Raw genomic sequence first — 14,587 nt, forward strand, 5'->3', positions numbered from 1 at the left:
AATTTTTGCATATTAATCTTGTATCCCTAAAAAAGAAAAAAAAACCTTGTATCCCACTACATTGCTGAACTTGTTGATTGGTTTTATTAGCTTTGTTGTAGATTTTTCAGGACTGTCACATCATCAGTGAATAGCAACAGTTTTACTTCTTCCTTTCCTATACAGGTACCTCTTATTTTCTTTATATAGCCTAATTGCTCTAGCTAGAACTTCTAGCACAATATTGAATAACTGGTGAAGTGAGGATCCTTGCCTTGTTCCTGATCTCAGCAGGAAAGCTTTTAGTCTTCCACCGTTGAATACAATGCTAGCTGTGGGTTTTTCATATATGCACTTTATCATGTTGAGAAATTTCCTTCTATTCCTATTTTTTGGAGTGTTTTTAGCAAGAAGGGAGGTTGTATTTTGTCAAATGCCTTTTCTGTGTCAATGGAAAGGATCATGTGATTTTTCTTCTTCAATTTATTAACGTGGTTTATTACACTAATTGATTTTCTTGTTGAAAAAGAATAAAACCCCCTTGATTGTGGTGTATAATTCTTTTACTGTGCTTTTGGATTCTGTGCGCAATATTTTCTTGAGGATTTTTGCATCTATATTCATTAAAGATATTGTTCTGGTTTTTTTTTTTTCTTTCTATGATGTTGGCTTCATAGAATGAGTTAGGCAGTATTCTTTCCTGTTCAACTTTTTGAAAGGGCTTGAGTAAGACTGATATTAGATCATCTTTAAATTATTGGTAAAATTCATCTATGAAGACATCTGGTCCTGGGCTTTTCATCTTTGGGCGGTTTTTGATAACTGTTTCAATCTCTTCACTTGTGATTGGTTTGTTGAGGTTCTAATTCTTACAGGGTCAATGGAGGTTGTTTGCGTGTTTCTAGAAATTTGTCCATCTTGTCTACACTGTCTAGTTTTTTGGGGGTACAGTTGTTCATGGTATCCTCTTATGGTCTCTCTCATTCATGTAGGGTCAGTGGTAATGCCCCCCCTGCCCATTTCTGATTTATTTGTGCCTTCTCTCTTTTTTGTCAGTCTGAGGGTTTATTGATTTTGTTGATCTTCTCAAAAAACCAACTTTTGTTTTTGTTGACTCTACTGGTTTTTTGTTCTTGATTTCGTTTCTGCTCTGATCTTTACTATTTCTTTCCTGCGGCTTCATTTGGGATTAGTTTGCTCTTCTTTTTCTAGTTCCTCCAGGTGCACAGTTAGATCTTCAATTTTAGCTCTTTCTTCTTTTTAATGTAAGCATTGAGGGCTATAAATTTCCCTCTCAGCACTCACTGCCTTTGTGGTATCTCATAGGTTTTGATATGTTGTGTTCTCATTTTCATTCATCTCAGGATATTTACTGAATTGTCTTGCAATTTCTTTTTTGACCCACTGATTATTTAGGAGTATGTAGTTTAATCTCCATATATTTATGAATTTTCCTTTTTTCTGTCCATTATTGATTTCCAGCTTCATTCAATTATGATCAGAGAAAGTGTTTTATATAATTTCAATCTTTTTAAATTAATTGAGACTTGTCTTGTGACCCAACACATAATCTATCTTGGAGACGATCCATGAGCACTTGCAAAGAATGTATATCCTACTCTTTGGGGATGTAATGCTCTATAAATGTCTGTTAGGTCTAGTCCATTTATCATATTATTCAACCTCTCTGTTTACTTATCCTCTGTCCAGATGTTCTATCCAATACTAAGAGTGGTATATTGAAGTCTCCAACTAGTATTGTACAGACAACTATTTCTCCCTGCAGTTTTGCCAATGCATGCCTCATGTATCATGGAGCACCCAGGTTAGGTGCCTAAATACTTATTATAATTATTTCTTCTTGGTGAATTGTCCCTTTTATTAATATAAAATGACCTTCTTCATCCCTTATTACAGTTTTGTATTTAAAATCTATTTTGTCCAAAATTAGTATTGCTACTCCAACTCTTTTTTGGTTACTATTTGTGGGGAATATCTTTTTCCATCTTTTCACTTTCAGCCTGGTTGTATCCTTACATCTGAGATAAGTCTCTTATAGACAACATATAGATGGCTCATATTTTCTTACCCATTCTATCAGTCTATGTCTTTTGATTGGGGAGTTCAAACCATTAACATTCAATATTATGACTGTAAAGGCAGTACTTACGTAGTCTGTTTTGTCTTTTGGCTTTCTGTTGTCATAGCTTACTATTGTCTGTCTTTTTACCTTTTAATTTACCCTTCTTAATAATCTTCATTTCTACACTCTTCTCTTGCCCTTGTTTTTTTCCTTTCAGGCTGCAGCACTCTGTTTAGTATCTCTTGTAATTCTGATCTTTTGGAAGCATACTCTATCAGTTTTTGTTTGTGAAGTCTTTGAACTCACCCTTATTTTTTAAGGACAGTTTTTGGGTCCCGAGGGGAGGAGGAAGGAGGAATCGAATAGATGGAACACGGGCATTTTGGGAGTGATGGAAATGTTTTACATGATCTTTCTATGATGGACACAAGCCATCTTAAATTACACCAAAATTTATAAAAGTGTATGGTCCAAAATGTAAACCATAATGTAAACCATTGACGATGGTTAGTAGTATGTTTCCATAATTGTACATCAGTTGTAACAAACATACCATCCACACATAAAATGTTATTAATACGGAAAGGGGAAAAGGGAGAGGATGTTGGGTATATGGGAATCCCCCATATTTGGTATGTGACTTTTCTGTAACCTAAAACCTCTTTGAAGACAAAATGAAAAAAGCAAGACACTGGGGGAATAAACAAAAGAAAATGTCCCGGTACATATAGGACAACAGATCTTACAGTGATGAAAAGCAAAATGTCCAAAAATTTTAAAAAATATGTTTTTCATTATTTTCTATTATCCCCATATTTTTTATTAAAATTTTTTTTTGTATTTTATTTCTTATTTCTAAAACTCTCATTATTATTTCATTTTCTTATTGGTTATGTTTGGCTATTTTATTGGCTCCATTTTTTAAGAAGTTTTGGATCACAGAAGGGTTAACTGTGGCAGGGGAGGATCATTGATGCAGGGTGTCAGTGATGGTGGATACATGGGAGGAAGCATATATATAAGGCATATAAATGTGTTTAAATGTTCATGGGGCATTGTTATGATAGGTGGAGATTCACACAATAATCAAAGTCATGTCAAGTTCCCATCCTGGGGAGCTCTGCCACATTCTCTAACAGAACACCAAGAATCCCCTGAGTACAGGGGCAATGACTAGTGAAGGAGGATGGTCCATTGAAGGGCCCTTGATACTGATAATTGTGCTTATGAACCTTTACTCTTGAAATGGAAATTTAGCCTAGTATTATAGGGTGCCTAAGAGTTGCCTTCTGGGAGCCTCCTTGTTGCTCAAATGTTGCCTCTCTCTAAGCCAAACTCAGCATATAAATACATTACCTTTACCCCAGCATGGGACATGACCCCTCGGGATAAGCCTCCCTGGCACCAAGGGACTACTACCAAGCAACAACTGGCAATGCAACTGGAAAAAGACCTTGACCAAAAGGGGGAAAGGGTAAAGACAAATGAGTTTTCATGGCTATCAGACTTCAAAGTGAATTGGGGGGTCATTCTAGAGGTTACACTTATGCATGTCTCAACAGGATCTCATTGACTGACAATGTAGATACTACCCCAGATAGCAGGGCTCCTGAGAGCTCTGGAGACATCCAGACACTACAGTCAGGGCAGACAGCTCAGGAGTTTGGCACACTGCCAGTGGGCTCTACTTTGGAATTTATGCTCCCCAGGGTGACAGAGGTGGACTCAGTTGTGGTTTCCCTACACATGGCTCTTTTGTTCTTCTATTTGAATCTATAATAAGTACTAGAGTTGGTAGGTGTACGTCCAAGAGACTTAAATCTTTGGGCTATCCATGTGCTAGCTGGGCCCTGAATGTCAACGGAGTTGCAACACCTACTCTCCACTTCATTAGTCTCACCCAGAACAACTAACAAGGAGGTAATGATGGACAACTACCATACCAAAGAATCAAGAGAGTCTACAACTGCAAGCAAGTGAGTCCCATCTATGAACCCTAATGGATTGCAGCCCCCTCTCAATTAGAGTCAGAGTAGACATCACCATGCCAGAATCCTCAGGATTGGGGAATGAACTATGGACTAAAATAGACCTACTTGAATTCTACTATAGACTTAGTGTGATTCTAGCAATGGGAGAAATTATATCATTGATGTGGAGGCAGTGACCACTAGAGGTTCTGAGGGCAGGGAGAGGGAAAAACAGGTGTGATATGGGGGCATTTTCAGGACTTGGGAATTGTCCTTAATGACACTGCAGTGACAGATATAGGCCATTATATATATTGCCATAACCTACAGAATTGGGAGGGAAAGAGTGTAAACTACAATGTAAACTTGAATCCAAGCTTAGTGGCCATGCTCCAAAATGTGTTCATCAATTGCAAAGAATGTACCACACTAATGAGGGATGTTGTTAATTTGAGAAAATGTGGGAGGTGTGGGAAGTGGGGCATATGGGATTCCCATACATTTTTATGTAACATTTATGTAATCTAAGTATCTTTAAAAAAAAAAATTTTAAAAAAAGACAGTTTTGCTGGATAAAGAATTTTTGGCTGGCAGTTTTACTCTTTCAGTACCTTAAATACCATACCCACTTGCTTTCCACCTCCATGGTTTCTGATGAGAGGCTGACACTTAATCTTAATGAGGTTCCCTTGTATGTGATACTTTGCTTTTCTCTTGCTTTCAGAATCGTCTCTTATCTCTGATATTTTTCATTCTGAATACTAGGTGTTATGGAGTAGGTCTATTTGGGTTTATTCTATTTGGGATACACTATCCTTCTTAGATATTGATATTTATGTCTTTCATAAGGGTTGGGATGTTTTTGATCTGTGGCAGTTTGAGACTATTGATGAATCTCAAAAAAAGAAAGAAAATGTTTGTAGACTAATCTATTCCTCTGAGTGTGATACTCTTTGATTGCATTAATCTCAGTGAAGGGCCCCTGATTGAGTTAACTTGATAAAATCAATTTAGGGATTCTGGTTGGTTGGGCTACATCTGTAAGGCATCACACAGGTTGAATCTTTGTTCCCTTGGTGGGCTGATATAAACAGACATTTACTAAGAAGACACATGAAGAGAGAGAACTGTCATTTTTTATCCTGGGGCCCCAGCAAGAGATGAGCCATATGCCTGGTAGTTTGCAGCTGGTCTTCAGAAGGGATTAGAGCACATGAGCATGGAGAAGACCCAGAAAGAAATGGGCCCTAAGTCAGAGACTGATATAGGAAGTCCTAAGAGAAAAGTCCTATCCCAGCCTACACCTGAAATTGGGAACAGTTGGGCACATGGAGCCTTAAGAGGAAGAGAAAGCCCAGGAAGGAGAGACCAGGCAGAGATCAATGACCATCTTGCTTCAACATGTGGCAACTGACTTTGGTGAGAAAGCACCCTTGAGTTGGATTCTTAAGGGCCTTGTAACTGTAAGCTTTTACCCTAAATAAATACCCTTTAAAAAAGTTAACAGATTTCTGGTACTTTGCATCAGCACCCCTTTGGCAGACTAATACAAATACTCCTCAAATATTCTTTTTGCCATTTTCCATTCTCTTCTCCTTCTAGGACACCAATAATGCATATATTTGTGCATTTCATGTTGCCATTCAATTCCCTGAAACCATTCCATTTTTTCAATTCTTTTCACATTCTGTTCTGTCTTTTCCAGTTTGGATATTCTGTCCTTGAAATCACTAATTCTGTATTCAAGCAATTCAAATAGGTTATGTGCCTCTAACATATTTTTAATCTCGCCCATCATGTCTTTCATTCCCATAAGCTCTGTAACTTTTCTTTTCAGGCTTTCAAATTGTTCTTTATGCTCATTCAGTGTCTTCTTAATGTCCTTTATCTCTTTAGTCATATTTTCATTCAACTCTTTGAGCTGATTGAGGAGATTTGTGTGTTTATCACTGATTAGTTGCCTTAAATCCTATCTCGTCAGGATATTTGGTTTTTTTCTTTGGCTGGGCCATCTCTTCCTATTTCCTAGTATGGCTTGTAATTTTTTTTGCTGATATCTAGGCATCTGAATATGTTGGTGAATTTACTCTGGTCAATTTCTTTCTCTTGCCTAGTGTTTATTTTTCACAGCTCTTCTTTGATTTTTGGTTCAATTTATTCCAAGTACCTAAAATTATCCAGCTTAAGTTATCAAAATCAGGCCAGGGACTTCACTAATGGGGTGCAGATTTTCTCCCAGAGGCCTAAATAGAGACCTAAAAGCCACTTTTTAACCTGCAATTTCCTGTCTAGCCATCAGATGGTGCTTGTTGGCAAACTTTTCCTTTCAGGTGTTTCTTTCAATCTCAGCCTTCCAGTGTTTCTGCTCTGGTCAGAGCTGACATTCAAAGAGGCCTCTGCCAGCCAAGTTCACTGAAGAGAAGCCATCCTACTCACCTTATCTCTTCCCTTGTAACAGCTGACAGGGAGGAAGACATCTGTCCCCCTCTTAGTCAGCTGCAGTGAGCCAGGGGTTTTATCCAGGCTTAATGTATTGAAGGTGGGGGATGGGAGCCCTTCGTGGCCACTGTGGGGGTTTAGTAACTCATATTTGTTGTTTCGGGTTCTTTGTCTCTCTGTCCCTCGCCCTCCTGGGAGTTGCACAGCACTGTCTTTGTCTGCTGACCCCCAAAGCAGGTCCCTCAGGCAGCTTTTGGCCCTTTCTCCATTGAGCCCTGCTTGCCTACTCCAACACCATCTTACCAGACCCTAGTTCCATCTTTATGTGAGATGTAAAAGACTTTATGGGGATCCAGAAACTAGGCAGAGGATAGGTTTTCCAATCTGTCTCAAGAAAATGGATAATAAGAGATTGCCTCAGTAGGATGTTTGCCTATCTGACATTTGAAAAGTCTAAAATTCTCCCTCTGAATTATTGTTTTATTTTGCTTATTTATGTGTACTCTAGGTTTTCTAGATAGTATTACAATCAGCTCTATCATTAGGTCTCCATTATCTAACAATATCTATTTTGTTGATTGTCTGAGGTCAATTTCTAATTGGGTTGACTCTTTTCTGAAATTTAGCACAACAAACATCTTGGCTTATTTGGCCCTGTAGCAATGTAGCAGTTTGATATGGTTATGAATTCCAAAAATAGATAGTGGATTATGTTTGCAAACTGATCTATACCTGGGCATGATTAAATTATGATTAGGGATTTGATTGGGCCCTGTCAGTAGGGCACTGAGTCTCTGCCCTTGGTGGGTGGGGACTTACAGATAAAAAGGCATGGAAAAGGAGAATTGGTACTTTTTGATGCTGGGGTTTTCTTAATGTTGGGGTTTTGATGTTGGAGTTTGATGCTGAAGTCTTAAACTGGAGCCCTGGGAAGTCAGCAAACAGAGGAAAAAGAAGCAAGGAACAGAGGAAGAAAGGAACCCTGAGTCTGGAGAGAAGCAAGACCTGGGAAGAGAGGAACCCAAGAAGCCTGAGCCCTGACAGACATCGGCAGCCATCTTGCTCCAACATGTGGAAATAGACTTTGGTGAGGGAAGTAACTTATGCTTTATGGCCTGGTACCTGTAGGCTCCTTCCTCAAATAAATACCCTTTATAAAAGGGAAGCGGCTGTGGCTCAATCACCTGGGCTCCCATCTACCATATGGGAGGCCCTGGGTTTGTGTCCTAGGGTCTTCTTGTGAAGGCAAGCTGGCCCACACCTGCAGAGAGCTGACAACCGGCGCCCTGCGGGGAGCTGACAGCTGGCGCCCCACAGAGAGCTGACGGCCCACACCCCACGGAGAGCTGGCATAGCAAGATGACCCAACAAAGGGAAACAAACAGACACAGAAGAACGCACAGCAAAGGGACACAGAGAGCAGACAGCAAACAAGCCACAAGGTGGGGGGGGGGAGGGGAAGCCAGCATAATTCTGGTATTTTGCATCAGCACCCCTTTGGTTGACTAATACAGGTCCCCTCCCCAAAGGTTTTGCTGCCAAAAAATAACATACTCCATCAAGAGCCCATTGCTATCTCTCTGACATCTGATACCCCTTATTTTCCAGAAGAGCTGCAAACCTGAAAATACCCCACAAGTCCCTGAAAGTGAGCAATGGTTCACTCCAGGAAGATCTAAACCTTGAAGACAATAGTGCACAGCAAGGAGAGCAGGACCTTAGAAGGCTATAAGAGCCAGCCAGAAAAAAACCAGAAGTCCAGGAGAAGTGAGGGAAAAAAAAAAAAAAACAGGAGAGATGAGGAGAGGAGGGGAGGGAAGAGGTTACTGCTTGCTCATAGCTTCACTTATTTATAGACCATTATGGATTCTCTAGCCCCAACTTTTAAGTCACAAATATTTTATTTTGACTCCCATTATAATCCTATCATTCCATGTTTGATTAAATTACTGTACATCCTCTTTATCCAGCTCAACTTTTTAAGTCAGACTACAAGTCAAAAGTCATTGGCCAAATTGTAGACTGGCTACCTTTGGGAAATGTACCCATTTTGACCCATGCCACTGTAATTCACTTTGGAGAGTCACAGGATTCCAAACTTGTCTGCCCTAGGTCTACCCATTGGCAGAAGTTGTGGTAAGCAGGCATTATACAACTTGTCTGGTGAGACCCAAAATCACCTTGGAAAGCTTAGATTCAGTTCAATATGCTCTGTTTAATAAAAGCAGGGATATCTTACCTTTTTTATGAAGATTTTACCTCTTAAAGGATTAGCCTTCAATTATGTAAAAACTTCACTTATTTTGTATACCTTTTAATTAAGGGGTTACTAAATATTCTTTCTCAGCTGATACAGAGCATTTGTAAATAGTTTTTCTTTAAGCTGGGAGTCAAAGCGGCTGCTGTAAAGTTTTGTTCAGTTTTCTACTGAAGGCAGTTACCTTTTCCAACCTGAAGGGTTGAGAGTACTCTACTTATGCTCCTTGATCCATTTAATCCACTGCTTCTCACAACATCAGGAAACATGAGCCATATCTTTCTTGGGCCTTTCATGGGATGACTTTGTTTGTTTGTTTTCCTCCATAGGCTAAAACTTCATTGTTCTCATTACACCTTAAAATTGTGAACAACCTCAAAAGCATACTGACTATCGGGTTCTGGAGAATATACTATAATTGTTTTTCTGTTTTGCAGGTAGGAGGTACCAGGGATTGACCCCAGGACCTCTACATAGGAAGCAGGCACTCAACCACTGAGCTACATGTACTCCTCGGGATGACGTTTTGACACCAACTGAGTACTGACTTCAAAGATCCTCACATCATTGCTAACAAATATATACACTATCCCTGGACAAAATGGCAAATGATGGCTCTTCACCTCCCAGTAACATATCATATTCTTCAGCCAAGTTGATATCAACCAGTAGCAATTTTCCTAACTGGAGTGCCTTTCTCCCTTTCCTCTGCCAACCAAATCGGCTTTTCTTTCCAAACCCAGTCAAGTCCTACCTTATCTGTAAAATTCCTGGAATAATAATGGCTGGAAGAACAAGCACAAGGAAGGAGGAGGAAATAGTTTGGATGCCTAGGAGAGGTTCCTGTATCCAATGAAAAAAGAGGCCTTATGGAAGGAGGGCAGTCAGCATCAGGCAGGGGCCTCACCTAGTAGCTGGGACTGTCCACAGGAACAGCTTCAGCAGTAGGACCAGTCTAGGAAGCACCAAAGAGGGAGGAAAGGCAAATCTCATTCCAGGACTCCAAAACTGGTGGGCACTAGGGGACATGGCAGAGACCCAGAGAGAGGCCTGGAATGCAAAATCAGAGTGGAGCCAATAGGAAAGAGATGGGATGAACCCATCTTCAAAAGTCAGAGGAGCAGTAGAAAAACAAGATTTCAACTGGTCTCTTTCTTTGAATTCTTGTGAGTTCAACATACTGTTCAGCCCTTGCTTATTTTTACCTTGTCTTCTAATCTTGTTGGAGCACCTTCAATTGCAAAAACCAGAAACCCACTCAAACTAACTCAAGTTTAAAGGATGTAAGAATAGAGGGGTCTCAGAGGGATCCAGGAAATGCTGAACAACAAATAAGACTCAGGAAGGGAAAAACTAAGGAAGCTTGGGGACCAGCTGTTATTCATCTCTACTTGTTCTCTTATGACTTCCCTTCTTCTTTGGATGACAGCCCTTTTCTCTCCTTTTGATCTGTTGCATCTATATTTCCACACACTCGAAATCTCAGTGGCCCCATAATGGCTGCCCAAGCCTAACTTCACAATCTCTCACTCAAGCACCTGCCAACAATTTGCTGAGTTTCTGTTTCTCAAGTGTAAATTCCTTGCTAGAGGAATCTAAAAGAGTTGGCTTCTCTGTTCCACAAAGTCTACAAGACACAGGCAGTTGTCTGTGGATTTAGTGGCCTGTGGGGATGGGCAGAATCCTTGGTTCTAAAGAATGGTTTAGGGCTATAGATCCCTGTGGACTGTGGATAAGGCATGTGACAACACATATCTCTAGGACATATTCCCAATAGCTTGTGAGACTACAGAGGGCTCAGATGGTGACCATGTAGCTTTGCTGACCCTCCAAATATGCTTATGCTCTCTACTCGCTCCATAAAACTTACAGCCTCATACCCGTGGCAGAGAGAGCTCTCTGTCAACTTCTAACTCTACCAATTAAGCTGAGGGCTTGCCAAAACTCAGTCATATTTTTCCCCATACCTCTTTATATCAGTTGTATTTTTATTATAATTATGCAATTTAAGTAATTAATAAGTAAATTCAAAGCATATGAATACAAAAAAAGTAATGTTTCTATGAAAACTAATTTGAACACTTTGAAAATTCTCATGAAGTTGAATCGCTTTTTAAATAAAAGCTCATTATCAAATTAGACATCAGAAAGAAAACTCAAAAGATTAGAGGGCAAAATCTGAAAAATCTAGAAGTATTCTGATTTTCACTTGAAAATAACCTTAAATTGTTGATCCACTTGATAGAAACCAAAACTGGAAATCATAGATGTTTCACTATGGGTGTGATTCCTTCCAGAAAGACAGAACTCCAGTCATCTGATCCAGAATCAAAGAAAAGCTCCTAACCTTACATCAAAAGACTGACAAGTGAATGTACATGTATATGTTTTCATTAAAATAAAACATTTTAGGTTTATATAATTTTTATTATTCTCCCCGCTAACAGCCTTTTTTTTTTTTATTAGCTCACCATCCAGCAGTAACCATCACACTGGATGGGAGGGCTTCTGCTACAAGTTTAATCCTTCCTGTCCCTCCCCACTCTTAGCAACTTTCAAAGCAAGCACATAAACAAGGCACTAAAAAAACCCTCTTCCTCTTCCTGGACAACCTCAAAGGAGCTAAGCAGGTCAAACAGTGATAATACCCTGTGGCCAAATATCTTCATGGCCCCATACTCAAGCACAGAGCCAAAAGTAAGCAATAGTGAACTCAACCCAGCTCCCTATTAGTCTAGAGAAATAATATGATATGATTCACTTCAAATTCATTGTCAACAGTTCTGGCATGTTTTAAAACATTCCCTTAAACAGCAAGGCACCTGCTCTAAAAACTGCCCTACCCCTGGCAGTGGGGTAAGCTGGACAACGGGGAAGCTTAGTGGTCTTGCATGCGTTGCCCTGACAGCTAGAGGAGTTGGTCAGAGCACACACAGCTCAGGAGTGTGAGGGTCCTTAGCATTATCATGATTAAGGCCTTGGCAACTATTTCACCTTTCTAAATTTCTGTTTCCTCTTCTGTAAAACGGGCTTTTGTGAGAATTAAATGAAGTAATGGATGAATGGCAAGATAAGGTTTTCTCATCCCCCTTTTTCCTCCTCTACCCACCCCTCCATCAAGGGGCGGGGAAGGGTATGAAGCATAGTAAAGAGAAGAAACCTGGTCAGCCTGAGGAGTCATAGGCAGGGCAGTCAACAACGAAGACGAGGAGGAGCGCGTTACATGTGCTGCTCTTTGCTGAAGATGAAGGGACTCAAACCTCAGCATCTCATTCCAAGGCCCACAGTGGGAGCGCCTTGAGCCTCTTCTCCAGGATGCATCAATTCACTCAGTCATTCATTTATTCATTCAGACCATCTTTGTACCAGGCATTGTTTCAGGCACAACGGGCGAACAAAGCAAGGTCTCTGGTCTCATGGAGCTTACCTGACATTCTAGTTGAAGAAAACCCAGAGATGAAGGGATAACAATTATGGGTGAAAGAAAGACTTAGTACAATGCCCGTTATACAGTAAGCACTCAATATATGCTTTCTTGTCTCATTACTGTCATTATTCTTTATATTATCGTTGTTTCAGTCCAACTGAAAAATCTAATGTAGGATTATTAATATAATGTCCCTTGACTTCACTCCATCTACAGATGTTTCCCACCGCAAAGCCCACTCACCTCCCACTAACGCTTTCTGAGGATCCAGCCTCACTATCCCTGGGCCGGTCCACAGCACCAAGTTCCTTGGATTTTAGGGTCTTTCTCCTTCCCCACCTTCTTACCTGTTTTCAAAAATCAAAACCATTTTCACAGCTCTCCTGAGGGTAGGAATGGAAGCCAGGGAAGTAAAAGCTCTAACGCTCTATTAAAATATGAATAATTAATGCTCCGCCTCCCATCCAATGCTAGCAGTAAAAGACAGCCAGCCCCTTCAAAGGTCCCCAGCTCTAAGCAGATCTGTGAACATAAAGAAGGGGCTGCCCTGGGACAGAGGCCCCTGATTTCCCAATTCCTGCCTGGCAGGTTTCCACTGGAGTGGTCCTTCTGGGGCCTAAAATTGGAACCCACCACTCTCTGATCCCCTTTACTCTGCTCTATTATTTTTACTCACCTTCTAACACATAATTCACTTACTTATTGTTTGTTCTTTGATTTTCTCCTTCCCCCATTAGAATGTAAGCTCTTATGAAGGCAAAGGTGTTTGTGTTTTTTTCACTAAGAACAATGCCTGGCACATATTAGGCACCCAATAAATGTTTGTTGAATGAATGAGTGAAACTTCAGAAGAAAAAGATTTATATCAGTCCTGGAGGCGCCTTGCAACCATTAGTCAGGGTTCCAAAAGGCAAAACCAATCAAAGCCTGGATAATTAACTCCTATTTTTTTTTTCATGCAAATCAGAAAACCTTCCTTCAGGGGAGACCCAGCAGCTGCATGAGGGCAGAGCTCCTTTCACTTTCTGGAATACAGGTTTTGTGTTTCCTGCTTATCCTTCGGGCTTTAGCGTCTTTTGACAACCCTATTCCTGGGTTTTATTTGTGTTACTCTTCTTTGGACACCATGGCTATCGTGAATAAATACATTGAAGAAGGACTGAATGCATCTTTTTTCCCCCTGCAGCACGAATAGCAGTTAGTGGGATCCGGTAGATAGGAAACACAAGTACATAATGAAACTGGGATTTGAAAGCGTCACCTTCAGCTGCAAGATCCTGTTCTCAAGAGGGCAGACTGCGAGAGCCGAGGCGGGCCGGGCGGGGAGCTGGGCCGCCATTCTTGGGCCTCCTTCCGCCAGCGGCGGCGCGGGGCAGTGGTGAGGGGAGTGGCGGCAGGGGGGAGGGGAGAGGAGGACGGCGGGGGAGGGGAGAGGAGGACGGCGGGGGAGGGGGCGACGGCGGGGGTGGGGAGAGGGGGACGGAGGGGGAGGAGGACTGAGGGGAGGGGAGGATGGCGGGGGAGGAGGGAGGAGGGCGGGGGAGGGGAGGGGAGGACGCAGCGGGAGGCGGGAGGAGGATCGAAGGGAGGGGAGGACGCCGGGGGAGGAGGGAGGAGGGCGCCGCCGCCGCAGCCGCCAGTTCTCTGCGTGTCCCCGCCCCTAGACTTGGAGAGACGCAGCGTGCGGCGCCCTCCGCGGTGCTGTCGCGACTAAAGCAGCAGCAGGAGGCAGAGGAAGTGGGTGGAGAGGACACCGGGAACCAACAACAACGGCGTCCCGGCAAGAAGAAAGCGAAGCGGCGGCGGGAGGGCGCCCGGCGGGCCTGCGGCGGAGCCGCCGGCCCCGACCCCTCAGTCGCGTCTGCACGCGGGCCTGCTTTCCCTAGCTGGGAGGGGGCTCACCCTGCAGAGCCATCTTCGCGACTTTTCCCATTTTTCCTCCAGAACCCAGGATTCTTAAGCAGGTTTCGGGGGGGCCCCCTCTTCAGGCCTGGCCAGAAAGGAGCCCCACTTGCTCTCAGTTTATTTCCTTGGCCATCCCGTGGCCGAGCTCTCGGGCCCGTCCTCCAGTCCCCCCACTTCCCCAGAAGACTTTTTCAGTCTGCTTTGACACTCCGTGATCCTACACCTGAACTCTTGAAGCACTTTTACAATTCACACCATCTCTCAGGACGTTAAATGTCTCCCCACTAAAATTGTATGACAAATAAAAGAGGTTCTTGCTCTTTTTTTTATATATATTTTTAAAATCTCACCCCCACCCCCCAATTATAAAGTGCTTCTGTAGTTTCTGTTGTGTTTAACCCAAATCAATAATCCTACCTGGCTCCCAATTGAGTGAACTCAGAAAAATCCTTTCTGGATCAGGTTTCTCATGTGCAAAATGAGATTTGTAATCTCCCTTTCAGCTTTTCAGTGCAAGGACTTTCCAA

The 14,587-nt window shown here is 41.9% G+C and overlaps 1 protein-coding gene and 1 long non-coding RNA gene across 4 annotated transcripts in view; one reads left to right on the top strand and one right to left on the bottom strand.

Moving 5' to 3' along the window:
* ZNF366 (zinc finger protein 366) overlaps positions 1-13,805 on the bottom strand; it is a 109,099-nt gene extending 95,294 nt beyond the window's left edge. Inside the window, exon 1 of one of the 3 annotated variants that reach the window (XM_058310010.1) lies at positions 13,417-13,805. The gene's annotated coding sequence lies outside the window, so the exon portion shown is untranslated. The remainder of the gene's footprint in view (positions 1-13,416) is intronic. The other 2 variants (XM_004480242.5, XM_012520330.4) reach the window with 2 other exon arrangements.
* Positions 13,438-14,383, top strand: LOC131280912 (uncharacterized). Its single transcript, XR_009188593.2, has 2 exons — positions 13,438-13,533; positions 13,820-14,383. It is a non-coding gene; the product is annotated as an uncharacterized lncRNA (long non-coding RNA).
* Positions 14,384-14,587: the final 204 nt, after the last annotated feature.

This window comes from Dasypus novemcinctus, chromosome 2, assembly GCF_030445035.2.
Source record: "Dasypus novemcinctus isolate mDasNov1 chromosome 2, mDasNov1.1.hap2, whole genome shotgun sequence".
NCBI lineage: Eukaryota > Metazoa > Chordata > Mammalia > Cingulata > Dasypodidae > Dasypus > Dasypus novemcinctus.